Source organism: Mobula birostris, chromosome 16 (assembly GCF_030028105.1).
Source record: "Mobula birostris isolate sMobBir1 chromosome 16, sMobBir1.hap1, whole genome shotgun sequence".
In the NCBI taxonomy this organism is placed as follows: domain Eukaryota; kingdom Metazoa; phylum Chordata; class Chondrichthyes; order Myliobatiformes; family Myliobatidae; genus Mobula; species Mobula birostris.
In genome coordinates, this window is record NC_092385.1 from 5,571,014 (window position 1) to 5,597,165 (window position 26,152).

General features: G+C 43.5%; 1 protein-coding gene across 1 annotated transcript in view; it reads left to right on the forward strand.

The window, feature by feature from the left end:
- Positions 1-19,964: 19,964 nt before the first annotated feature.
- tpra1 (transmembrane protein, adipocyte asscociated 1) overlaps positions 19,965-26,152 on the forward strand; it is a 58,110-nt gene continuing 51,922 nt past the window's right edge. Inside the window, exon 1 of the mRNA XM_072280255.1 lies at positions 19,965-20,215. The gene's annotated coding sequence lies outside the window, so the exon portion shown is untranslated. The remainder of the gene's footprint in view (positions 20,216-26,152) is intronic.

Genomic DNA, 26,152 nt, shown 5'->3' on the forward strand with positions numbered 1-26,152 from the left:
ACATTCCTCACACAATCCTGTCTGGTGTTTCCCTATCATTTTCAATGTTTTGTTTAATGCACAATGCCCCAGCCTTAACCTAGTCCACACAATTTCCTCTCTTCTGTTTCCATTACCTACCCTAGTAACTGCAACACTCTTTTGTATTTGATATAAATGCCTCCCTTTCTCCTCCCTGTCCCATCTTTCTTGCCACATTCAGTTGACTTTTTCCCGGATTACACACTTAACCTCTGCTTTACTGATACCAATGTGCATTTCCACATTTTCTTTCTTTAACGCCCTCTTTGCCAACTCATCCACCCTCTCATTCCCCTTCACCCCTACATGTGCTGGAATCCATAGAAAATTTACCTGACCTTCCTGATTTGCAATTCTTGTAACTAACTGAAGGACTTCATAAAGTACATCTTGCCGACTGTTTGTGTGAAAAGACCTTAAACTTGCTAGAACTGAGGATGAATCTGAACATATCAATGCTTTGGCTTGTCTGGCTTTCTGCACCCATTGCAACACAACCAACACTGCCAGCATCTCCACTGTAAACACCCCTAACTTATTAGATGTTCTTCTGCTGATTCCAATTTCTTTTGCTGGTATTACCATCCCAAACCCTGTCACTCCTGTTTCAGGTTCCTTGGCACCATCCGTATAAATGTGAGTATAATCACTATACTTTTCCATCACATGACAGTTAAATGCATTTACAAATCTGTTTTATATTTTCTTTCCTTTTTACCTCTATCAAATGCCAGTCTATGTCAGGCCATACAAGCTTCCATGGAGCTACAACCGGATAAACTACTGAAGGACTTATCCTCAGATCAAATACTCCACATTCTTTCGCAATATCATTCCCTACCCGACTAAAGGTATCCCCCTGAAACCTCCCATTTTCCCAGCACTCCTGCAACACTCCTCTAGTAGGGTGAGAATCATTGTGCCCCTGCAAGTTAGCCCAGTAGTTTGCCATCAGTTGCATCCTTATTAGTTCCAAAGGCATTATTCCCATTTCTACCTGTAGTGCTGACACTGGTGACGTTTTAAAAGCCCCACTGAACACTCTCAAGGCCTGAGCCTGAATCACATCCAGTTTCCTTATAAGAGACCTAGCTGCTGATCCATATACTATATTTCCATAATCCAATACAGATCTCACTAAAGCCACATACATTCTCCTCAAAGCTGAACAACTTGCTCCCCATTCCCTACCAGTCAAACATCTCATCACATTTATGCAACACACATCAAAGTTGCTGGTGAACGCAGCAGGCCAGGCAGCATCTGTAGGAAGAGGTGCAGTCGACGTTTCAGGCCGAGACCCTTCGTCAGGACTAACTGAAGGAAGAGTGAGTAAGGGATTTGAAAGTTGGAGGGGGAGGGGGAGATCCAAAATGATAGGAGAAGACAGGAGGGGGAGGGATAGAGCCAAGAGCTGGACAGGTGATAGGCAAAAGGGGATACGAGAGGATCATGGGACAGGAGGTCCGGGAAGAAAGACAAGGGGGGGGGACCCAGAGGATGGGCAAGAGGTATATTCAGAGGGACAGAGGGAGAAAAAGGAGAGTGAGAGAAAGAATGTGTGCATAAAAATGAGTAACAGATGGGATACGAGGGGGAGGTGGGGCCTTAGCGGAAGTTAGAGAAGTCGATGTTCATGCCATCAGGTTGGAGGCTACCCAGACGGAATATAAGGTGTTGTTCCTCCAACCTGAGTGTGGCTTCATCTTTACAGTAGAGGAGGCTGTGGATGGACATGTCAGAATGGGAATGGGATGTGGAATTAAAATGTGTGGCCGCTGGGAGATCCTGCTTTCTCTGGCGGACAGAGCGTAGATGTTCAGCAAAGCGGTCTCCCAGTCTGCGTTGGGTCTCGCCAATATATAAAAGGCTACATCAGGAGCACCGGATGCAGTATATCACCCCAGTCGACTCACAGGTGAAGTGTTGCCTCACCTGGAAGGACTGTTTGGGGCCCTGAATGGTGGTAAGGGAGGAAGTGTAAGGGCATGTGTAGCACTTGTTCCGCTTACATGGATAAGTGCCAGGAGGGAGATCAGTGGGGAGGGATGGGGGGGGACGAATGGACAAGGGAGTTGTGTAGGGAGCGATCCCTGCGGAATGCAGAGAGAAGGGGGGGAGGAAAAGATGTGCTTAATGATGGGATCCCGTTGGAGGTAGCGGAAGTTATGGAGAATAATATGTTGGACCCGTTGGACCCGGAGGCTGGTGGGGTGGTAAGTGAGGACCAGGGGAACCCTATTCCTAGTGGGGTGGCAAGAGGATGGAGTGAGAGCAGATGTACGTGAAATGGGGGAGATGCGTTTAAGAGCAGAGTTGATAGTGGAGGAAGGAAAGCCCCTTTCTTTAAAAAAGGAAGACATCTCCCTCGTCCTAGAATGAAAAGCCTCATCCTGAGAGTAGATGCGGCGGAGACGGAGGAATTGCGAGAAGGGGATGGCGTTTTTGCAAGAGACAGGGTGAGAAGAGGAATAGTCCAGATAGCTGTGAGAGTCAGTAGGCTTATAGTAGACATCAGTGGATAAGCTGTCTCCAGAGACAGAGACAGAAAGATCTAGAAAGGGGAGGGAGGTGTCGGAAATGGACCAGGTAAACTTGAGGGCAGGGTGAAAGTTGGAGGCAAAGTTAATAAAGTCAACGAGTTCTGCATGCGTGCAGGAAGCAGCGCCAATGCAGTCATCGATGTAGCGAAGGAAAAGTGGGGGACAGATACCAGAATAGGCACGGAACATAGATTGTTCCACAAACCCAACAAAAAGGCAGGCACAGCTCGGACCCATACAGGTGCCCATAGCTACACCTTTAGTTTGGAGGAAGTGGGAGGAGCCAAAGGAGAAATTATTAAGAGTAAGGACTAATTCCGCTAGATGGAGCAGAGCGGTGGTAGAGGGGAACTGATTAGGTCTGGAATCCAAAAGGAAGTGTAGAGCTTTAAGACCTTCCTGATGGGGGATGGAAGTATATAAGGACTGGTACTCATCACATTTATTACTTTTTTACATTTCTCCTCAACTTTCCTGACATGGTCTGCCCATGTTAATTGTGAATCAAATATAACTCCCAGAAATTTAAATGATGCAACCCTTTCTTATTCAACCCCATACATTCTTAACTTCTTCCCTACCTCAACCCTTTTCCTGGTAAAAAAAAATACAGTTTGAGTTTTATCTACTGAAAATCTACATCCCCAATCATAACCCCACTCCACCACTTCATCAATTGCTTCTTGTAGTTTCCTGATTATATGGTCCATGTTCCTGCCTCTTTTCCACAAGGTCCCATCATCCGCAAACAGTGACCTACCTATATCCACTGGTACCTTTGTGAAGACATCATTGATCATAATGATGAAAAGTAACGGGCTAATCACACTACCTTGAGGTGTGCCATTTTCCACTATGTACTGTTTTGATAATTCTGATCCAATCCGAACTTGAATTTTTCTACCAAACAAAAAATCTTTAATCCAATTAAAAACTCTCCCACCAACCCCCATCTTGTGCAGTTTAATTAATAATCCTTCCTTCCACATCATATCATAGGCTTTTTCAATGTCAAAGAACACTGCCACTACTGACTCTCTATTTGCCTGGGTCTTCCTTATTTCAGTCTCTAACATAATCACTGAGTCCAAGGAATTCCTTCCCTTTCTAAAACCACTCTGATAACTTGCCAGCATTCCCCTTTTCTCAAGCTCATATGATAACCTTTCTGTTATCATCCTTTCCATTATCTTACATATACTTGATGTTAATGCAATTGGTCTGTAGCTAGTGGGTTTTGACAGATCCTTGCCAGGCTTCCTTATTGGAATTACTACTGCTTCTTTCCATGCACTTGGTAATCTTCCCTCCTCCCACGCTCTGTTATAAAAATGCAGTAACTTCAAGAGCGCTCCTTCTCCTAGATTTTTTAGCATCACAGAGCATATCAGATCTTTCCCTGGGGAGGTTGGTCTCGATCTCTTTATTGCTCTCACCATTTCTGCTAATGTAAATGGATCATCAATTATATCATCTGTTCCTTCCCTCCTGCTTAACACACCTGGGTGTTGGCTCATTATTCTTTCCCTTCTTCTTCTCCCTTCTTCAGACAAATTTTCTGAACTGTGTATCAGTACAAATGACTTGGCCATGACCTCAGCCTTATCCCTACTGGAGACTGCAGTTTCCTCCTCAGATATCATTACTGGATATTCCCATTCCCTTCTATCTCCTCCCATCCTCTTAATCATTGCCCATATCTCTCCCACAGGTGTTGTTCTTCCTACCTTGTCGCAAAAACTCCTCCAACTTGCCCTTTTAGCTTGACGTATAGTTCTTCTTACCACTGCCTGTGCTTTCTTATATTGAACCAAATGCTGCATATTATGGGTTCTTTTAACTAGCCTGAATGCTCTATTTCTGTTTTTTACAGTCTGACAACATTCCTCTGTCCACCATGGTACCAGTTTTTTATTCATCCTATTTTTACTCCTAGGTATAGATCCTTCTGCTGCCATGATAATTGCTGAAGTCACCTGACTGTTTAATTCCTCTACATTTCCAGAAATATCAATCTTTGTCAACCCTTCTTCACTCAACTTCTGGAACTTACCCCAATCAGCTTTTTGCTCCAAACACCCACTTTGGGGCTCCGCCACCTGGTCTTACTTCAACTCTTTCACCCACTGAACACAAAACTGGGTAGTGATCACTGCCTACTTTTGAAGCAGTCCAAACTCCCCAGTTACTAATGCCAGCCAAGGTATTAGACACTAACGTAATATCTAACACTGACTCAGTTCCTGTTGTTATATCTATCCTTGTGCCGCTACCATCATTCATACACACCAAATCCCTTTCTTCCATCAAATTTTCAATTACCTTTCCATTTGGATCTGTAATCTGATCCTCCCATATTGTGCTATGAGTATTGAAATCTGCACACCACACTACTTTATGTCTGTTTTGTCCTTGTATCTTTAATAGGCTGTCCAAATCCAACCTTTTACATGGATTGTAGTAGTTAATTATAACCACTCCCTCCCCTCTCTCCCACACTTCCACCACTATGTATTCCTGATCATCTCCTTTTTCCAGTACTCCATATGGTATACCTTGCTTGATTAACATAGCACAACCCCCTCCTCCCCCTAGATTTCTATCTTTCCTTATCATTGTATACCCATATACCACAAAGTCTAAAGTTGGTTTCAACCAAGTTTCCTGAATACACACTACATCCGGTATTACAACCATTTCTTTGATAAAGTGCTTGAATTCCTGGCTATTGGCCAGTAAGCTCCTTGCATTCCATTGTAAAAGAATCACCATAATTAGTATTAACCAACACATGACACTTCCTGGCTTGACTGATTACTGAGGTTCTCCCTCACTTCCTCCCATCTCAGTCCTACTAACCCTAAATGATTTACTGCTGCTTTTACCACCAGCTGAATTTTGTCACTTTTTGACTTTACCTCAGCCGTACTATTAATCACTCCTGCAATGAATGTTACTAGAGCCTTTTTGTCTACATAAATCCTGTCATTTGTTCTTTGTTGCATCTCTCGTATCCCTATTGCTCCCTGTTCATTAGGAGCATTATTCTGTTCTCCTGACATTCTTACAGCTTCTGCATAAGTGATCTTTCTTTTCACTCTTATTTCTTGAATTTTAGTCTCCCGTCTCACAACCTCACACCCACTATATGCAACATTATGAGCTCCTCCTCAATTGCAGCATTTTGGTTGAACTCCTGTTCCGCACTTTGCATATTCATGATCACCCCCACATCTAGCACATCTCCTCTGCCTTTTACAGTTTTTAGCCACGTGTCCAAACCTTTGACAATTATAGCACCTCAATGGCTTTGGCACATACACCCCTTACTGGGTAACTCATGAAACCCAGGACCACCTTCCTTGGCACTCTTTCTTCTTCAAATTCAATCAATACTGATTCACTTTCCTTTTTCACTCCCTCCTTTGTTGTTTTCAGTCTTTGAACATTCATTACTTTCCCTCCTTTGATATTCCTCTTTATCTCCTCCATATTTATACTCATTGGTACCCCTGTGATCACTCCTTTACAACCACTGTTTTGTGCTCCCACCCTCCCAGTGTATTCCACCTTGCATTTTCCTATCTCTTTTAGCTTGAGTGCTTTCTTAAGTTGTTCCTCATTCGCACATCTTACCAATAAGTTGCCATCATTAAGGACTTTTGCAAATACTATTTTCCCTATCTTATTTGTCAGAGTTGTTGTTAGCACAAACGGGTTAATTTTCTTCATATGTCCCTGAGCCTTCTCATTAAACCTAATTATGACAACACCTCCTCTCTGAGCTTGTTCATCTTCCTCACTTTCAGAGCTTTCTCCACTATCATTTCTTATTCTTTTATTCCCTTTGTCTTGGTTTTTATTCATCCGACCCCTCACTATCTCCTCATTCCCTTTATTTCTCCCTTCACAATAATCCACCTCTCCCCAGCTGCCTACCTCTGGTCCCAAGTCTCTATCCCTCTCCTTCTCCACTTTCTTTCCCTCAACCCCGCCTCTTATCTTGTCCGCCATTACCGGACCCACACGACCCCCTCCCAGCAATTTCTGTTCCTTCCCCACTGTCTTTCCCTCAACAGGTTCCAAACCACATTCACGCATCAAGCAAAACATATCCAGCTTCCAGTCGAGCCAACTCAGCCACTCCCTTCTCAAACGCCGGATTGCCAGGCCTGGGTATCATAGTCATAGTCATAGTCATACTTTATTGATCCCGGGGGAAATTGGTTTTCGTTACAGTTGCACTATGAATAATTAATAGTAATAAAACCATAAATAATTAAATAGTAATATGTAAATTATGCCAGGAAATAAGTCCAGGACCAGCCTATTGGTTCAGGGTGTCTGACCCTCCAAGAGAGGAGTTGTAAAGTTTGATGGCCACAGGCAGGAATGACTTCCTATGATGCTCTGTGTTGCATCTCGGTGGAATGAGTCTCTGGCTGAATGTACTCCTGTGCACAACCAGTACATTATGTAGTGGATGGGAGACATTGACCAAGATGGCAGGCACCTGAAAAAAAATGTGGGAGAGAAGGGTAAGATTGATTTTGGGATTGGAGGAAAACGTCAGCAGAATATTGTGGGCTGAAGAACCTGTACCGTACTGTAATGTTCTATGTTCTACTTTCCTTTGCTCAGCACCTTAAACTCAAAGTCAAAGTTAAGTTTATTATTGAAGTACATACTCTATATGTCACCACATACTACTTTGAGATTGATTTTCTTGCAGGCATTTACAAAATAAGGAAATACAATAGAATTTATGAAAAACTATCCAGAAGACTGACTAACAACCCATGTGCAAAATAAATAGTACAGATAACAAACATAAGTTATATAATCCTTGAAAGTGAGTCCATAAGTTGTGGAATCAGTTTTGAGTTGAGGTGAGTGTAGTTACCCATGCTGGTTCAGGAGCCTGATGGTTGAGAAGTAATAACTGTTCCTGAACCTGGTGGTGTGGGAATTAGGGGTCCTGTTCCCAATGGTGGAAGCAGGAAGAGAGCATGGCCTCGATGGTGGCTGCTTTCTTGAAGCAGCACGATGTTAGCAGGTACACTACCTGAAGGATGCTCTCAAGTTGGTCTGAGAGAGACTGAAATAACAGAGCTATTGGGGGCTCTGGGGGTTCATTAAGGTGCCTCCTTGTTCTGTCGGTCAAAGTGAGCATAAAAGGCTCTCACTTTTACCAGATGGGGCGTCAAAATGGCTCATTTGGGAGAATATTAGACTGAAGATCTAAAGGTCCTTGGCAGGTATTTGGGGTGCCACAGTAGGGTAGTGGTTAGCACGACGCTATTACAGCTTGGGACCTTAGAGCTTAAAGTTCAGTTCAGGTGTCCTCTGAAAGCAAGTTTGTACATTCTTCCTGTGAGCATGTGGGTTTCCTCCAGTTGCTCCAGTTTCCTCTCACAAGTCAAAGACGAACCGGTTAGTAAGTTAATTGTTGATTGTACTTGTATGGGAAGGGGTTCACCCTTGTTACTGATAATCAATCACTAGTGTCCATTTTCAACCCACAGAAGGATGATCCACTAGCAGCAACAGCTCAAATACAAACAAAATGCTGGTGGAATGCAGCAGGCAAGGCAGCATCTATAGCAAGAAGTACAGCTGACGTTTTGGGCCGAGACCCTTCATCAGGACTAACGAAGGGTCTCGACCCGAAACGTCGACTGTACTTCTTCCTATAGGTGCTGCCTGGCCTGCTGCGTTCCACCAGCATTTTGTGAGTGTTGCTTGAATTTCCAGCATCTGCAGATTTCCTCGTGCTTGAGCTCAAATACAAAGATGGGCTCTGTTTCTTGGAGGACACAATTACAAGATACAATTCAAGAGGACAACTAATCATGGAAATGCTGATGGATTGTCCTGGTTACCCTTGGAAAAGGAAATACCTGAAATCTGTACAAAAGAGGACACTCCTCTGGACATATTCTCCCTAATTAATGCAAATTGGAAGTCTCCCTGTTCCAGCAGAGATGATCCAAAGGGAAACCAGAAGAAACCCCTCACTGTCTTAGGTCTATAAGGCCACACAAAATGGCTGGAATGTGCAGCAGAAATTCCAGTTCCCCCATTTTTATCAACACTGGGGTGAATTTGCCCTTGACAGAGGATGCCTTATGTAGAGATTGAGAGTTGTTGTACCATCAAGCTGAGAACTAAAGTGTGGATGAGTTACAGGCTGGTCATCTAGGCATGGTCAAAATGAAAGCATTGGCTCAAAGCTTTGTCTGGTGGCCTGGAATATATCAGCAGATTGAACAGTAGGCAATACGCATGCACTGTTCTGGATGCTAACACGTCCAGAATATTCCAAGAACAGTGCCTGTTCATCCTTGGGAATGGCCTGCGTTGTCCTGGCAGAGAATACATATGGATTTTGCTGGGCCATTCATGGGCACCAATTTCTTGGTAATTGTGGACACAGCTACAAAGTTGCCTGAAATGTTCCTGATAGCCTCCACTACAGCCTCGCACACTGTTGAGAAGGTTCCTCCTATGCACTGGCATTCCAGAACACTTTGTCAGTGAAAGTGGACCACAATGTGTTGCAGAACAGTTTCAGTCATTCCTGAAAATGAATGGAATAAGATATATTATATCTGCACCGTACCACTCAGCTACAAATGGCTTGGCAGAAATGTTTGTCCAGAATCTAAAGAGCACACTGCGAACAGTGTCAGCAGAACTCACTACACTGACACTGAATCCGAAGCTCACCATTTCTCTCCTTGCATATCGCAATGCAGCACATTCCACTTACTTATAAAATAAAATCAAGTTGGATAGGCAACAACAGGGCTTCATTTCCAGGTGAGCTCAATGCCTTCTATGTTCATATCGACCTTCAAAACATGGAGGAACCATCACAAACTCCCACAGCCCCTCGATGATCCTGTGCTTTCAGACTCTGAGGCCGACGTGTGAGCAGCCTTCAGGAGGGTGAACTCACGAAAAGCATCCGGCCCAGATGGGGTACCTAGCCAAGTACTAAAGGCCTGTTCTGATCAACTGGCTGAAGTGTTCACTGAGATCTTTAATCTCTTGCTTCAAGTGACCGATGTACCCACCTGCTTCTAGAAGACTTCACTTTTACTGGTGCCTAAGAAGAACGTGGTAACCTGCCTCAATGTTATCGTCCAGTAGGATGAAGTGTTTTGAGAGGTTGGTGACGTAACCTGCCTGACAAGAGGCTTGGATCTGCTTAATTTGCCTACCTGCGCAACAGGTCCAACAGGATGCCATCTCATAGGCTCTACACTCAACCCTGGAAAGCTGGACAGCAAAGATGCATACATCAGGATGTTCCTTATCAACTACAGCTTTGCATTCAATACCGTCATCCCTTAAAAATAATCAATAAGCTTCATGACTTTTGCCTCAATACCTCCTGTGCAATTGGATCCTTGATCTCCTCACTTGCAGACCCCAGTCAAGTTGAAGTGACAACAACATGTCCAATAGTGCAGGTGCATCACAAGCCCCCAGCTCTACTTGCTTTACACTTATGACTGTGTGGCTAAGCACATACCAGAGGGGATAACTCCACCCTGCTCAACTTCACTTGTCCCATCATTGGATTGTTCCCATAACCTATGGCCTCACTTTCAAGGACTCTTCATCTCATGTTCTCGATATTTATTGCTTTTTTATTTATTTTCCATCCAAAGACATTGGTGTTTCCATACCAGGCCATGATGCAGCCAGTCAATATATTCTCCAACACACACCTATAGAAGTTTGTCAAAGTTTTAGCTGTCATGCTGAATCTTTGCAAAATCTGAAGGAAGTAGAGGTCCTCCCGTGCTTTCTTCATAATTGCACTTGCATGCTGGACCCAGGACAGATCCTCTGAAATGATAACACCAAGGAATTTAAATTTTCTGACTCTCTCCACCTCTGATCCTCCAAGGAAGACTGGTTCATGGACCTCTGGTTTCCTCGTCCTGAGAGCAATAATCAACTCCTTGGTCTTGCTGACACTGAGTAAGAGGTTGTTGTTGTGGCACCACTCAGCCAGATTTTCAATCTCCCTCCTTTATGCTGATCCATCACCTTTGATTTGGCCTACGACAGTGGTGTTGTCAGCAAACCTGAATATGGCATTGGAGCAGTGCCTAGCCACACAGTTTTAAGTGTAAGGTGAGTAATAAATCTACTTTGAACTTTGAACCAATAACTCACCAGCTATACTGTTCCTGTGTCATCACTTGCATTCACACTTGGATCTCCTCAAACCCAACCTCAGAAGAAGTATGTAGGACAAACAGCTGAGAAAAACTGATGGCTCCTCAAACAAGGATGTTCAATGTTTCACTCCTGGACAAGCAGTTCTGGTGAGGGACTACAGAGGTGATCAAAAATGGGTATTTGGAAAGATTAAGGACAGAACAGGACCACTCTCCTACACAGTGGAGATTGCGTGTGATTTCACCTGGAGATGACACATTGATCAGTTGAGGAGGGCAGAGTCAATTGTTAGAGACAAAAGTCTCTAGAGCCGTCAGAACCACTTCCTGTGGTCCCAGAATCAACTCCTACAAGCACCGCGGAAGAGGCCCCAGAACCTGAGATTGTTTCATACACACAGTATACTATATAAATATGACTACTATATAGACATCCACACGAGAGAGCAATATGTTACATATTCAAGTTGAGATGCTTTTTATATTGAGTCGGTGTTCATAGCTCGGCAGGGAGGAATGTATTTAATATTTCAGTACTTTGACTAATATTGTAAATATATTATTTGATTAAGCCTTCTCTGTTTAAATAGTTCATTACGGGTTATATGTAAAAGTATGTGAATGGCATACATCATTCTGTCACCACACCATAGGTGCGTGCCTCACTAAAGTAAAATTAACAAAACCTACACAAGTTATCCCCGCCTCCTTGTTTTTCATCCAATAGTTTTATGATTTTGAGTTACAAAACATAACAGTCATGCGTGATCTACATTACTGGGCAGAAGTGCACAGATCTGGGCTGTCTGTGTGAACCAGAAGGGAAGTCGTAGACCTGATGCAAGTTGCACACTTTCCTTTCACACTGAATTCCACAACTCAAAAACAAAATGTGGTCAAATTTTTTTTAAAAATCTGCAGATGCTGGATATCTGAAATTGAGAAGGAAGTGGTAGAAGTACCTAGCAGGTCAGGGAGAGAGGAAGTGGGAGAGGGAGGGGAGAGGTAACGGAGAAGGAGGGAAGGAAAAGGGTGGAGGAGTGGTGAGAGTGGAGGAGTGGGTGAGGGTGGAGGAGTGGTGAGGGTGGAGGAGTGAGTGAGGGAGGAAGAGAAGGGGAGGGGGAGGAGGGAAGGGTAAAGAGGGGGAGGGAGAGGGAGAGAAAACATTTCTGGTCCAGAAACCTTTGTCAGAACTGGGAAAGAGAGAAAAATCAAATTTCAGTAGCAGAAGGTGGGGAGGAATTGTTAGGTTAAACAGAGTATTCATTCTGTCTTCTTCCCCATTCTTTTCCAGTCTGCTGAAAGGTTTTGGCCTGAAATGTCAACTGTTCATTCCCCTCCAAAGGTGTTGCCTGACCTGCCGAGTTTCCCCAGCACTTTGTGTGTGTTGCTCAAGATTTCCAGCATCTGCAGAGTCTCGTGTGCTTGTGTAATACCTCTCACTCTTTTCTATTACTACAGATGAAGTTACTTATCTGTTTCCTAATTCTGACAGAGTTCCAACAAGTGCCAGGAGACAAGGTTTATGGATAATGGGCAGGTACTCTCGTAGGATGTGACGAATGATGATCCACAAGGATCTCAGCTGGAATTGCTGACCAGATTTCACCCGACTTATAAAAGACTGAGATGATGTTACCAATTTTATCGATAAGAGATTGAGAGAAAGTGGGGCAGTTCTTGTCAACAGTGCAAAGATTTTTTTTAAAGGATTAGCTTTATTTGTTACATGTAGATTGAAGCATACAGTGAAGCACACTGTTTGCCTCAGTGACTAACACAGTACAAGGATCGGTGGCTTGGGTTGGCTGCTTAGTTGTAGGGTTGTTTGGGTAGAAGGTGGAAGAGCCTCAGGACTTCAACCACCAGGTTCAAGAAGTTACTGCCCCTCAACCATCAGGCTCTTGAACAAAAGGGGAAGAACTACACTCACTTGCCATTCAATTGAGATGTTCCCACTACCAATGATCTCACCTTACTGATTCTTTATCTTGTTATTTCATGTTCTCATCATTTATTGCTATTCATTTATATTTGCATTTGCACAGTTTGTCACCTTCTGAACTCTGGTTGATCTTTCATTGATCCTGGTATAGTTTCTATTCTATAGCTTTGCTGAGTATGCCCACAGGAAAATGAATCTGCGGGTTGTATGTGGTGACATATCTGTACTCTCATAATAAAATTTACTTTGAATGCAGAGCCTGGAGTTTAGATCGCAAATATTTTGTCACCAGTCATGGTGACATCATCAGTGTGCAATTGAGTGTTGTTTCTGCGGAGTGCTTACGTTTATATTGGTCTGACTCATTGTTCTGATTGGTTGGCTGTCGTGCTGGCCGCTAGTCTTTGCTTGGTCCTGGCCAATCAGATACTTGAAGGATGTTTCCAGTGCCAACATAGCATGCCCATAACGCACTAACGCTAACCAGTATGTTTTTGGATTATGAGTGGAAACTGGAGCACCTGGAGGAAACCCACTTGGTCACGGGGAGAATGTATAATCTCCTTACTGACAGCGATGGGAATCGAATCCCGATCAACAATTACAGACATTAAATTACAAAGATATATCGATCTGTTGGGTAAATTAACAAAATTGTGGCAAATAGATTTAAGCCCAAGCAAAAGTAAGGTCACTCAGACTGAACTGGAAAATCAGCAGTAAATGGCGAAAAGGTGTGAAGCAAACAGGGCCAGGATTCTAGGATGGAGATTATTAAAAATACCAGGGACAGAAAATGATACAAAAGGGGCCAAATGGGGAGCTAGCTATCCATAAAGGACAAGTGTACTCTTGATGCATGTATCGTGAGAAGCACGGATCTTGAGAAATAGGAGATTTAAAAAGTGGACCCTGTCGGGAGTTATATTCGGCTAAGTTGATCATGTAATTATGCAATTTGCAAGAGCCAATAAAAATAAGTTTGGTTTAAGTGAAGTGGCCATTGCATAGATATTGTCACTCACCTCAACCTGAAATGATTCCATCACCTCTGTTCCTAAGGCAGTCCTATAAGACCATAAGATATAGGAGCAGTAGGCTATTCAGCCAATTGAGTCTGCTCTGCCATTCAATATTAGGCTGATCCAATTCTTCCATTCATTCCCACACCCCTGCCTTCTCCCCATACCCTTTGACGCCCTGGCAAATCAAGAACCTATCTATCTCTGCCTTAAATGCACTCAATAACTTGGCCTCCACGGCCGCTCGTGGCAACAAATTCCACAGATTTACCACCCTTTGACTAAAGTAATTTCTCCACATCTCTGTTCTAAGTGGATGTCCTTCAATCCTGAAGTCATGCCCTCTTGTCCTAGACTCCCCTACCATGGGAAATAACTTTACCATATCTAATCTGTTCAGGCCTTTTAACATTTACAGTGCTTCTATGAGATCCCCCCTCATTCTCCTGAACTCTAGGGAATACAGCCCAAGAGCTGCCAGATGTTCCTCATACGGTAACCTCTTCATTCCTGGAATCATTGTTATGAATCTTCTCGGAACCCTCTCCAATGTCAGTATATCCTTTCTAAAATAAGGAGCCCAAAATTGCACACAATACTCTAAGTGTGGTCTCACGAGTGCCTATAGAGCCTCAAAATCACATCCCTGCTCTTTTATTCTATACCTCAAGAAATGAATGCCAACATTGCATTTGCCTTTTTCACCACTGACTCAGCCTGGAGATTAACCTTTAGAGTATCCTGCACAAAGACTCCCAAGTCCCTCTGCATTTTGAATTCTCTTCCTATCTAAATATTAATCTGCCCATTTACTTCTTCCACCAAAGTGCACGACCAGACACTTTCCAACATTATATTTCATTTGCCACTTCTTTGCCCATTCCCTAAACTATCTAAGTCTCTCTGCAGGCTCTCTGTTTCCTGCTCCTCCACCTATTTTTGTATCATCAGCAAATTTAGCCACAAATCCGTCAATCCCATAGTCCAAATCATTGAGTTCAACGCTGACTGACAACTCCTGCAAAGCTGCTGGTGCCAAACTGTGTCAGTCTCTGCCATTCCTTTGGATTCATCATCTGCATGGAAAGGGGAGCCTGCTGTGTGGGCAACAGCTTGCTCTCCACATGGTACTGCCCTGGCTTGCGTATCACACAGACAGCTGGGATGTAATATCCATGGTCGACCCTGACCAACAGAGGACCTTCACTCAGGACTCACTTTCAAGGACTCTACAACTCGTTCTCAGTACTTTTTTTTATTTATTTGTTCATTTACTTTATATTTGCACACTTTGACTTCTTTTGCACATTAGTTATTTGTCCATCTTTGTGTGCAGTTTTTTATTGATTCTATGTTTCTTTGTTCTGTGAATGCCCACAAGAAAACAAATCTCTGGGTTGTATATGGTGACATATACGTACTTTGATAATATGAATTGTGGGAGTGGGTCAGAGTTGGAGTGGGAAACTGACATTTGGCTTGAAGAGGTGGATGCTGGGTTGAAGTTTCTGTCAAGTTTCTCTTTCTTTCATTATCACTGCATAGATGAGCAGCAAGAAAGGATTCCAGAGCTGCGGTATGCTCCTCTTGTATGATATGGGAATTCTGGCAGGTCTCCAGTATCCCTGATGACTACATCTTTGAGAAGTCCATCTGGGTCCAGTTCTTTACGTTCTGTGTTATTGGAATTGGTTTATTATTGTGACATGTACTGAGAGTCAGTGAAAAGCTTGTCTTGCATACTGTTCATGGAGATCAGATCATTACACAGTGCATTGAGCTAAAGCAAGGTAAAACAATAACAATGCAGAGTAAAGTGTGAATGCTACTGAAAAGTACAATGCAAGTGAATGATAAAAGGCAAGATCATGATGATTGTTCAAACTCAAGTTCAGTTTATTGTTATTCAACCGTAGACATGTATATTGTCAAACAAGGCAACGTTCCTCTGGACCAAGATGCACAACACAGTACATGTAACTGGCACACACAAAACATATATTACCACAAATAAATTAACAAATAATAAGGTGCATTTACAACACAAGTTAAAAAGTGAAAAGTATAACTCTACTGGTGCTTCATGTGTGATGAGACCTGGGTGGTGACAGGGAGTTCAGTAGTCTTACGGCCTGGGGGAAGAAGCTGTTTCCCATCCTAACGGTCCTTGTCCTAAGGCTACGGTACCTCCTCCCTGATGGTAGGGTCAAAGAGATTGTTGGATGGATGGGAGGGATCATTGACATCGCTAAGGGCCCTGCATACATAGTGCTCCTAATAAATATCTCTGAAGGGGAAATTAGTTAAAAAGGTCAGCTGGGGGGGGCGGGGGAGAAGGGGGGAGTGCGGTTGGAGGAGCTTCACTCACCTCAGTCTCAGGAAGTGGCGATGCTGCTTGGGTTTCTTGACCAAAGAGGTGGTTTTAAGGAACCAGGTGAGATCATCCATTTGGTGCACTCCCAGAAATTTGGTGCTGCTAATTCTCACCAGAGAGGAGCCATGTAGCATGATCAGGTGTATTAATGCATGGCTGAGAGACTGGTGTAGGGGGCAGGGCTCCAGATTCCTGGATCATTGGGGCCTCTTCTGGGGGAGGTACGACCTGTACAAAAAGGATGGGTTACACCTGAACCTGAACTGGCAGACTATTATTTAGAGAATTCAAAATGCAGAGATGCAAAGGGACTTGGGAGTCCTTGTGCAAGATATCCTAAAGGGTAACCTCCAGGTTGAGAAGAAGGTGAATGCAATGTTGGCATTCATTTCTAGAGGTATAGAATATAAGAGCAGGGATGTAATGTTGAGGCTCTATGAGACGCTTGTGAGACCACACTTGGAGTATTGTGTGCAGTTTTGGGCTCCTTATTTTAGGAAGGATATACTGACATTGGAGAGGGTTCCGAGAAGATTCAGAAGAATGATTCCAGGAATGAAAGGGTTACCATATGAGGAACGTCTGGCAGCTCTTGGGCTGTATTCCCTGGAGTTCAGGAGAATGAGGGGGGATCTCATAGAACCATTCTGAATGTTAAGTGGCCTGCACAGATTAGATATGGCAAAGTCATTTCCCATGGTAGGGGATTCTAGGACAAGAGGGCATGACTTCAGGATTGAAGGATGTCCATCTACGACAGAGAAGTGGAGAAATTACTTTAGTCAGAGGTTGGAAATCTGTGGAATTTGTTGCCACGAGTGGCTGTGGAGGCCAAGTTATTGGGTGCATTTAAGGCAGAAATAGATAGGTTCTTGATTAGCCAGGGCATCAAAGGGTATGGGGTGAAGGTAGGGGAGTGGGGATGACTGGAAGAATTGAATGGCGGAGCAGACTCGATGGGCTGAATGGCCTACTTCTGCTCCTATATCTTATGGTCTTATGTATGTGCAGTGAGCAGCGGTCAGTCTGCACCTTCCTAAATTCCACACCATCCCTTTGGTCTTGTCCATGTTGAGACTCAAGTTGTTGTGCTCGCATGGCTCTATCTCCTCTCTGTACGCCATCTTGTCATCATTGTTGATGAGGCCAGCCACTGTTGTGTCATCAGAGAACTTGATGAGTTGGTTTGAACTGGATCTAGCAGTGTAGTCATGCGTCAGTAGTGTGAACAACAGCGGGCTGAGCATGTAGCCTTGGGGTGTGCCAGTGCTCAGTGTGATGGCACTACAGATATCTCTGCCAACTCGGACTGACTGTGGCCTTTCTGTCAAGAAGTCTAGGATCCAGTCACAGTGAGCTATGTTGAGACCCAACAAGGACAGTTTACCCACCAGCTGCTGTTGTTGCTTGTGTTCTGTGTGATTCTGCTGAGCATTGTAGGTGTGCCATGTTGGCACCAAAATGTGTGGTGACATTTGCAGGCTGCTCCCCAGCACATCCCCTAGGTATGTTGGTTATTAATACAAATGATACATTTCATTGTATGTAAAGGATGATGGGTAGGTTGAGCTAGTTTCGGGACTGGGGTATTTGGGAGACAAAACAGGAGAATGATATAGCTTGGCCTTGCCGAAGTAGAGGAAGTCACTTCAGGAACACCAAATTGGAGAGGGTGCATGTGAAACTTTTCCTCATGTGGATAGGCTGTTTAGATCCCTGGATAGAAATGAGGGAGAAGGTGTAAAAGCAAGTGTGGCTTCTCATACGCTTACAACAGAAAGTGCCAGGGTCAGGTAACCTATTTTCTCTCTTCCTCCCCATTCCATGGGGCAGTAGATATAAAAGCAGGGGGCTCTACTGGGTGTGCTGGAATTGTTCTGGGTTGGGAGATGGCCCCTCTTGTCGGTGCTGTCCTCTGGTGTTCATTTGGTTCTGCTCTCCAATGTTTGCTAAGTGCAAGAACAAGTTGGACTAGGACAATCTACAGTCATGCTACTCAGGGACTTGGATATATTATTACTTTTCTTTGTAACTGTATGTTTTACTGAAATTGCAGTCATATGTACGATTTGTGCTATGCGCTATTTGTTGTGTGCTGTTGGTAATGTGCTCTTCACCTTGGCCCCAGAAGATGCTGTTTCATTTAACTATATTCTTGTATGGCTGAATGAAAAGCCTGAAAGCACACACAACCACGTTCAAGAACAGCTTCTATTGTGGTATTACAAGATTCTTGAATGGTTCCCTAGTACAAAAAGATGAATTCCTGACCTGACAATGTACCTTGTTACGGCCTCGCACCTTATTGTCTGCCTGCATTGCACTTTCCCTGTAACTGTAACACTTTTATTCTGCATTCTGTTATTGTTTCCCCTTCTACTACCCCAATGTATCAATGTGATGGGAAGAGCTATCAAGATAGCGCACAAATCAAAGGTTTTTTTCCACTGTACCTTGGTACTTGTGACAGTAATAAACCAATTTTCAAGTTTACATCACATTTCAAAATATCTGGTCATCAATGTTCCCTCTGCCTGCAGGCCTGTAGTGGGTAATGAAGGATTTTCTCACCAGAGCTTTTGCACACTGTCCACATGTGATTTGTTTGCTAAATGACACTTTACGAAGTCAAGTTTCCAAATATCACTCCATCTCTTCCCACTTACAAATTCTCCAGCAACTTTTGCATCCCGATAATACACACAGATACCTGTAACACCAGTTTCTGTATGTACATAAATATTTCTCATAGCTGCATGTTCCTGATCTCATGAGCTTTCTGTGTAGCAGTTTCTACTGTTTCATTAAGCTATTTTGTTTTAAATGAATTGGCAGTCGTTTTGCGTTTCATGCGCTTTGCTTCTTTGGAATTTGACATAGTGAATAGTATAAGTAAACTAGTTCTAAAATCTGCAGACAAATCATTGCAAACTCCACACTGTCAACACCATAGACATCAGAAAGCAGAAAAGGAAATGTGATTGTGTACAGTCCTGAAATATACTTAATGTGCCAGTGAGGTAGAAGGTGACAACTTCTTGGGTGCAGTTTAAATTCCTTTGCACGCTAGTTGCAAAATATGTGTGCGTGTGCGCACATGTGCACATCTCAGAGGGAACATTGCTGGTCAGTAGCACTTTTTGGGTTATATTTCAAACCCTGGGAAACCCAGCCTCCTACAGTTAAGCATGTTGAAAAGTTAAATCAAAGTAGACCTCATTAAACATTTAACTTTTCAGCCAAACAGCTTTGGAGTTGATTTACTGCTCGGCCATCATCCTCGCCTCCACTTAAGTCCCAGACATTTTGAAGCACAGTGGTACTGTCCCTGATTATGCACATCTATACTCACTTCTTCTACAGATATGCAGTTGAAAGCATCCTGACAAGTTGCATCACAGCTTGGTGCAGGAAGCCTCTACAACGGGTAATCAAAACTGCCCAATGCAACACCAGCACCAGCCTATCCACCATCAAGGACATATACACAGAAAAATGTTGAACAAAAGCCAGCAACATCATGAAGGATTTCACCCACCCTGCTCATGGACTGTTTGTCCCACTCCCATCAAGGAGGAGGCTACTTAGCATCCACAGCAGGGCCACCAGACTCAAAAACAGCTACTTTCCCCAATCAGTAAAGCTGACTCCACCTCACTAACCCACCCCACACTACTACTACTTTACAAACCTGACTGTCCGGGTACGCCCATTTTCTCTGCCTGCTTCTGCCCGACTAAACTTGTATCTCATAGCTTGATATTCTATCCTCCTTGGTTCAGTCCCTTTCCACCTACATCCGTTACAGTCCTCATGCTCTCGATATCCTCGGTGTGTGCGCGTTTCTCCTAATTCACTTCGCCGGCACTGTGATTGCGCACTTTGGAGACAGTCCCGAAGGTTTGGACGGTGGGGAGGAAGTGGCGGTCCCGCAGGAAACTGTGCGGAGTTTATGTTGGAAGGAGGCTTCAGTCAGGTGATTTGCTGACCCAGTGCAAGTCCACAATGCAGCCAGAGAGAGAGAGGGCGACAGACAGGCAGACATGATCTGCCTGAGGTGCGGGAAGGAGCCGCTAATCTAACTTTAATATTCCCGGATAAGGTCGCCATCTGTAAGTAGCTATCCGATTCGCGCCGATCATGTTCGATTGAAACTGACAGCAATTGACACATTGCCCCATTGCAACAGCGGATCTGTTACATTGTATCCACTCTGATCGGTACCCTCCCCTTTCACTTCAGATTAAACGGATTTTATTTTCATGGTGATGATTTGTTTCAAAATTGGATTCATCTCCTTTTTCAGCACTTGGGGCCAAATTGTTTTGTTTTTGAAAGAAGCGCATTGATTTTGAGGTTAAAAGGAGGGATTTCGGCCTAGAAAGTAAATCGAAAGCGAAATAAAATCCGATCCACACGAATGGGGAGAGGGATGTACACTTTTGCAATGCTGCCTTTTAGTGAAAGTTGAGTTTTGTCCGTGAAAATTGAAAAGGCGAGTCCTGTGTGGCGAACTGAGCAACCTATTGTTACCACGATATAGCGATATTTATGCAAAAACACGCTGGATTAATATGACAAACAGTGTCAGATACTTTCAACATCGCCAGTGTTTCAATTTGATAATCTGTTTTAAATACCAGCTGTACTAAACTTTACAGTTTAGAGGTTCTAAGGTAGTGAGCCCACGTTTGTGTACATAGTACATGGGCCCTTCGGCCCACCATGTTTATGACATCCGTGAGGCCGTGTTAGCTAATCCCATGTCCCGCAGTCGATCATTATCCGTCTGTTCCTCGCCGTTTTGTGTACTTATCTGAAACACTGCTATCACATCTGTTACCACTTCACTCGATAGTGTATACTGGGAAACCATCACTCTTTGGGTAACAAAAAAGCCTCTCAAATTTCCTTCAAACTCCCCCTCACCTTAGAAGTTTGCCTTCTACTATTTGATATATTCACTCTCAGAGAAAGAAAAAAATCTTGTTTTTAATCTATATTTAAATACCTTGGGATTCTCTTTCACCCTATTTGCCAAAGATGTTTCACAACCCCATTTAGCCTTTCACTTTCTGCTTTCTATATATTCAAAAAGTCCCTGGTCTGATTTAGGCTTCCTACATCTTGCTTATGCTTGCATTTTTTTCTTTACCTTTTTTAGCAGCTGGCCTTTAAAAGACTCCCACACATTGATGTGGATTTTCCCCCGTCAGGTAGGGAAAAAATATATATAACAGATTGTACTCTTGTCAAAATCCCTGACACGAAGAGAGTCCTGACAATATTGGGGAAGCTAATTCACCTACGATAAGACAGAGGAGTAAAATTAGGCCATTTGGCCCATTGAGCCTGCTTGCCATTTCATCATGACTGATCCATTTTCCCTCTCAGCCCGTCTCCTGCCTTCTCCCTGTCTCCCTTCATGCCCTGACAAATCAAGAATCTGTCAACTTCTGCCTTAAATAACCTGGCCTCCGCAGCTGCCTGTGGGAATAAATTCCACAGACTCACCACCCTCTGGCTAAAGAAATTCCTCCTCATCTCTGTTCTAAAAGGACGCCCTCTTTTCTGAGGCTGTGTCCTCTCCACATCCACTCTACTGAGGCCTTTCAACATTTGATAGATTTCAATGAACCTCCCCCCCACAATTCTTCTGAATTCCAGTGAGTACAGACCCAGAGCCATCAAACATTCCTCATATGATGAGCCTTTCAATTTTGAAATCATTTTCATGAACCTCCTTTGAACCCTCTGCAATGTCAGCGCATCCTTTCTTGGATAAAGGGCCCGCCTTTACTTTACTTGTGCCCTTAGCTCCCAGCTTTCGAGACCTCCCATCTCCATCCTCTTCTGAAGTCGACGGTATGGTTGGAGTCCATCAGTGTTTCTGTCATCCATTGTATCTACTTCACCAGAGCTCTGTTGGCCAGCCTTTTCCAGTTCCACCTCTCACAACGGGGACACAGGTTTGGATTTTCAGAGGCTGATAAGAGGCCCAAAACTGCTCTCAATATTCCAAGTGAGGCCTCACCAGTGGCTTATATATGCATTATAATAATCTTTTGATTTTACATCTTTCCATGATTTGCCTTGCATATGACTTCCTTGATCTCCCGTCGGCTATTGTGAAGCTTATAATCAAACAGTTCATCATAATTTCATATTTATTATTCATTTTTAAAAAATTTGGCTTCAACCTCCCCCAAACTAGTTTCTCCAGTTTATGCCTTACCCCAAGCTTGGCACTTTCACATGACAACCAGTTTTGTCTTTATCTATCACCATCAAAGATAAGACTAACTTTATTTCAAAAGTTCAAAGTAAATTCAATATCAAAGTACATATCTGTCACCATATACAACCCTGAGATTTATTTTCTTGCGGGCTTACTCAGTAAATCCAAGAAACATAATAGAATCAATGAAAGAATGCACTTAATGGGACGGACAGCAACCAATGTGCAAAAGGCAACAAGCTGTGCAATTAAAAATTAAATAAATAAGCTTTAAATATCAAGAACCATGAAATGAAGAGTCCTTGAAAGTGAGGCCATAGGCTCTGGGAACAATTTAGCGATGAGGTGAGTGAAGTTATTCCCATTGGTTCCAGTCTGATGGTTGAGGGGTAATAACTGTTCCTGAGCCTGGTGGTGTGGGTCCTAAGGCTCCTGTACCTTCTTCCTGATGGCAGCAGTGAGGAGAGAGCATGTCCATGTGGTGGTGTTCCCTGATGATGGATGCTGCTTTCCTGTGACACTGCTCCATGTAGATGTGCTCAATGGTGGCGAGGGCTTTACCCATGATGGACTGGGCTGAATCCACTACTTTTAGTAGTGGTTTCCTTTCCAGTGCTTTCATACCAGGCTGGTCAATATACTTTCCACCATTCATCCATACAAGTTTGTCAAACTTTTAAATGTCATGCCAAATCTTCACAAACCTCTAAGGAAGTAGAGGCACTACTGTGCTTTCTTCATAATTGCACTTACAGTTGCAAGAAAAAGTTTGTAAACCCCTTGCAATTTCCTGGTTTTCTGCATTAATTACTTATAAAATGTGGTCTGATCGTCATCTAAGTCACAACAATAGACAAACACAACCTGCCTAAACTTATAGCATACAAACATTTGTACTTCTTCTCACCAATACTGAGTACACTATTTACACAATCACAGTCTAGATTCAGAAAAATTCTGTGAGCTCTGGGGTAATGCTTTCTACAAAAGTTATTTAAAGTCAGGTGTTCCAATCAATGAGATGGGATTGGAGGTGTGGGTTATAGAGGTGCCCTGCGCTATAAAAAACACACACAAAGTCAGTTTACTGACAGAACTTGCTCTTCTCAAGAAAGATCTGTTTATGTGCACCATGCCTCGATCAAAACAACTTACAGAGGACCTTAGAAGAAGAATTTTAGAGATGCATGAAGCTGGAAAAGGCTGCAAAAGCATTTCTAAAGACTTGAGTGTTCATCAGTCCACTGTAGGAGAAATTGTTTACAAATGGAGGAAATTGCACCTCCCTTGGAGTGGGCATCCTGCAAAGATCACACCAAGAGCACAACGTGCAATGCTGAAGGAGGTGAAGAAGAACGCAAGGGTAACAGCGAAAGACTTGTAGAAATCAGTAGAACTTGCTAAAGTCTCTGTTGATGTGTCCACTATAAGAAAAACACTGAACAAGAATGGTATTCATGGAAGGACACCAAGGAGGAAACCACTGCTCTCCAAAAAACATTGCTGGTACATCTCAAGTTTGCAAAAGACCACCTGGATGTTCCACGATGCTTCTGGGACAATGTTCTGTGGACAGATGAGACAAAAGATGAACTTTTTGGCAGAAAGGCACACTGCTGTGTTTGGAGGGAAAAGAGCACTGCACATCAACACCAAAACCTCATCCCAACTGTGAAGCATATTGGAAGGAACATCATGGTTTGGGGCTGCTTTGCTGCTTTGCTGCCTCGAGGCCTGGATAGCTTGCAATCGTTCAGGGAATAAGACATTTTACAGGACAATGTCAGGGTAGCAGTCCGTCACCTGAAGCTTAACGGAAGTTGGATGATGCAAGAAGACAATGATCTGAAACGTAAGAGTAAATCAAAACAGCATGGTCCATAATCAGCTCCTTGGTCTTGCTGACATTGAGTGAGGAGTTGTTGTCGTGGCACCATTCAGCCAGATTTTCAGTCTACCTCCTCTATGCTGATTCATCACCACCTTTAATTCGGCTTACAACAGTGGTATTGTCAGCAAACTTAAATATGGCATTGGAGCTGTGCTTAACCTCACAGTCCTCAGTATAAAACAAGTAGAGCACATATCCATGTATTTCGGAACATACGATTGACCAACAGAGTCTGAGGATGTGCTGAGGGCAGCCTGTAAATGTTGCTATGCTTCTGGTGCCAATGTAGCACACGCACAATTTATTAACCCTAATCCGCAAGTCTTTGGAATGTGGGAGGAAACTGGAGCACCCGGAGGAAATCCACACGGTCATGGGGAGTATGTACAAACTCCTATATACAGCAGAGGGAAATGAATCCTGATCTTACAGCCAGCTCTGTAAAGTGTTATGCTAACCTCTACGCTACCATGCCATCTATCTTAAAACTTACAGACTGTTACTTATAGTCACTGTTCCCAAAACATTCCTGCACTGAGCATTGATCTCTGACAAGGCTCATTCCCCAATATATAAGGTTATATTGGGTATACCCTACAACAGAGGCTCCCAGCCTTTTTTATGCCATGGACCCCTACCATTAAGAAAGGGTCAGGTTTGGGAACTCCTGTACTATAACAATCAGGCACCTAAACTGGCAAGGGTAATTTCAGCAACTACCTCACTTTTCAATATCAGAATCAGGTTTAATATCACGAACATATGTCATGAAATTTGTTGTTATGCAGCAGCAGGACGTTGCAATACATAATAAAAACTGGAAATTACAGTAAAAAGTATATATGTACTCCTTGAAACATAGAAAACTTACTGCACAATACAGGCCCTTCGGCCCACAAAGCTGTGCTGAACATGTCCTTTAGGGTTACCCATAGCCCTCTATTTTTCTGAGCTGCATGAAGTGTACAGTATATACAGCGCTCATTGAAGATGTGCTGGATCAACACTCACAAGATGCAGCATCTAGGGAAAGCTTCAGGCTGAGATGTCGACTGTACTCTTTTCCTAGATGCTGCCTGGCCTGCTGAGTTCTTGCAGCATTTTGTGTGTGTTGCTTAGATTTCCAGCATTTGCGCATGTTCTCTTGTTTGAGATGTCCTAGATGCTGGGCAGTGGGGTGGGTGGGGGAAGCTAGTGCCCTTGATGGAGCTGTCTCAGTTTACAACTTTCTTCAGATTTTCCAAACCTGTGCAGTGAACCTGCCCCCCCCCCACACCAGATGATGATGCAGCCAGTTAGAGTGTTCTCCATTGTACATATGTAGAAACTTGTGAGTGTCTTTGGTGAAATACCAAATCTCCTCAAACTCCGAATGAAATATAGCCCCTGCCGTGTCTTCGTTGTAGCTGCATTGATATGTTGGGCCCAGGATAGATCCTCGGAGATATTCACACCTAGGAACTGTAAATTACTCACTTCAGTATCTACTCCCAGCTGATTCTATGACCTACAGACTCACTTTCAAGGACACTTTACAACTCATGTTCTCAAAATTACATTTTTATTTGCTCAGTTTGCCTTCTTTTGCACATTGGTTGTTTGTCAGTCTTTGTTTATGCATCGCCATCATTGTTGTGTGTCGTGTCTTCTGACGTGTCCACCACTTTTGCTGGCAGATCATTCCACACTCACACCACCCTCTGAGTGAAGAAGTTCCCCCTTAGGTTCTCCTTAAATATTTCACCTCTCACTCTTAACCCAGGGTGGTGAGGTGGAGATGCGTCTCTTTGAAAGGATGTGTAAGGAGTTCCTTCCCTCTGCCAGCCTGCAGGTCCCCCTTGGGCAAGGTGTAGCACCTGCTTAGCCCCCGATCAGAGTCACAAGAAGCCACGGGAGCAGGTGGTGCATGGTCGTATGAGC